At 38.3% G+C, this 2,500-nt stretch overlaps 1 protein-coding gene across 1 annotated transcript in view; it reads left to right on the forward strand.

The window, feature by feature from the left end:
• Nucleotides 1-59: 59 nt before the first annotated feature.
• LOC149508573 (DNA-directed RNA polymerase subunit beta''-like) overlaps nt 60-2,500 on the forward strand; it is an 8,180-nt gene continuing 5,739 nt past the window's right edge. Inside the window, 2 exon segments of the mRNA XM_089757815.1 lie at nt 60-1,452; nt 2,230-2,500. The exon segment at nt 2,230-2,500 is cut by the window's right edge and continues 5,597 nt beyond it. The gene's annotated coding sequence lies outside the window, so the exon portion shown is untranslated.

Genomic DNA, 2,500 nt, shown 5'->3' on the forward strand with positions numbered 1-2,500 from the left:
TAAATTAACGCCTCAGGTGGCGAAAGAATCATCATATGCTCCAGAAGATAGATTATTACGGGCCATACTTGGGATTCAGGTATCCACTTCAAAGGAAACTTGTCTAAAATTACCTATAGGTGGGAGGGGTCGAGTCATCGATGTGAGATGGATCCAGAAAAAAGGGGGTTCTAGTTATAATCCGGAAACGATTCGTGTATATATTTCACAGAAACGCGAAATGAAAGTAGGCGATAAAGTAGCCGGAAGACATGGAAATAAGGGTATCATTTCCAAAATTTTACCTAGACAGGATATGCCTTATTTGCAAGACGGAAGACCTGTTGATATGGTCTTCAACCCATTAGGAGTCCCTTCACGAATGAATGTGGGACAGATATTTGAATGCTCGCTTGGGTTAGCAGGGAGTCTACTAGATAGACATTATCGAATAGCACCGTTTGATGAGAGATATGAACAAGAGGCTTCGAGAAAACTAGTGTTTTCCGAATTATATGAAGCCGGTAAGCAAACAGCGAATCCATGGGTATTTGAACCCGAGTATCCAGGAAAAAGCAGACTATTTGATGGAAGAACGGGGGACCCTTTTGAACAACCTGTTATAATAGGAAAACCTTATATCTTGAAATTAATTCATCAAGTTGATGATAAAATACATGGGCGTTCCAGTGGACATTATACACTTGTTACACAACAACCACTTAGAGGAAGGTCCAAGCAAGGAGGACAACGGGTAGGAGAAATGGAGGTTTGGGCTCTAGAGGGATTTGGTGTTGCTCATATTTTACAAGAAATGCTTACTTATAAATCTGATCATATTAGAGCTCGCCAAGAAGTACTTGGTACTATGATCATTGGAGGAACAATACCTAAACCTGAAAATGCTCCAGAATCTTTTCGATTGCTCGTCCGAGAATTACGATCTTTGGCTCTGGAACTGAATCATTTCCTTGTATCTGAGAAGAACTTCCAGATTAATAGGAAGGAAGCTTAATCGGAATGAATCAGAATTTGTCTTCTATGATCGACCGATATAAACATCAACAACTCCGAATTGGCTCAGTTTCTCCCCAACAAATAAGTGCTTGGGCCAATAAAATCCTACCTAATGGAGAAACCGTTGGAGAGGTGACAAAACCCTATACTTTTCATTACAAAACCAATAAACCGGAAAAGGATGGATTATTTTGTGAAAGAATTTTTGGACCTATAAAAAGTGGAATTTGCGCTTGTGGAAATTATCGAGTAATTGGAAATGAAAAGCAGGGCCCTAAATTTTGTGAACAATGCGGAGTTGAATTTGTTGATTATCGGATACGAAGATATCAAATGGGATACATAAAACTGGCATGTCCAGTAACTCATGTATGGTATTTGAAACGTCGTCCTAGTTATATCGCCAATCTTTTAGATAAACCTCTTAAAGAATTAGAGGGTCTAGTATACTGCGATGTGTGATTTGATCGAAATTATGATTTTACCGATTAGCAATGAGAAACTGTCATCCCATTCAATCGAATTGGGATGCCCTGGATCTGACATGACATGTCTCTTGGGAGGAGTAACATGAAGCTCAGAATTATGGGTGTATTCAATACTCCCAAATAAAAAGGGAATTGGTCTATGGTCGAGTCAGTAAAAATAAATAAATAGGAATTTTGAGTTGTACCTCGTGAAAAAAAAAGACTTCTTTCTTTTGTGGAATTAACCATTCTCATTTCTTTTAGTTCTTTTAGAAAGAAATGAAATTATGTTCAAGTAAACAAATATGTCATGGTTGCAGGAGTCTATACATCGCATATAGGCTTAGGCTTTAAGTTAAGGGCATCGTGGTATAACCGTCGAGGTAAGGTAAGGCAGGACCTAAGAGATCGAATGGAAGGGTACATAGACAAGTAAATCCCTTATGACACTCCTTTAATTTAAGAGGATTCATCATTCGAGGGGAAGTAGACTACTCAAGAATTTCACATTTCATTTATGTCCTAATTTCGAATTGAATAAAGAATTAAGAAAATATAAATCAATAAAAGAAGAATGAATCAATGAAATGTTTCTTTGGAACTTGAGTAAAGAGTAGACCTTTTTTTGGGGGGGGTTCTAGAATTTGAAAGCGAGAACTCCTTTCTTTATCTTTATTTGGTGTAACTACTTGAGCCGGATGAGAGGAAACTCTCATGTCCGATTTTGAGGGGGGGGGGGAGAGATCCTGTAGGGCCCTATCCTAATTTTGCTTTTGCTAGGCCCATCGCTAAAAAACCTACTTTCTTACGATTACGAGGTTCATTCGAATATGAAATTCAATCCTGGAAATACAGTATCCCACTTTTTTTTACTACCCAAGGTTTCGATACATTTCGAAATCGAGAAATTTCTACTGGAGCAGGTGCTATTCGAGAACAATTAACCGATCTAGATTTGCGAATTCTTATCGATTATTCGTTGGTCGAATGGAAAGAATTAGGAGAAGAAGGCCTCGCGGGTAATGAATGGGAAGATC

The sequence above is a fragment of the Durio zibethinus genome, unplaced genomic scaffold (assembly GCF_047325235.1).
Source record: "Durio zibethinus cultivar Kanyao isolate XHJ-2024 unplaced genomic scaffold, ASM4732523v1 HiC_scaffold_321, whole genome shotgun sequence".
NCBI classification, from domain to species: Eukaryota; Viridiplantae; Streptophyta; class Magnoliopsida; order Malvales; family Malvaceae; genus Durio; species Durio zibethinus.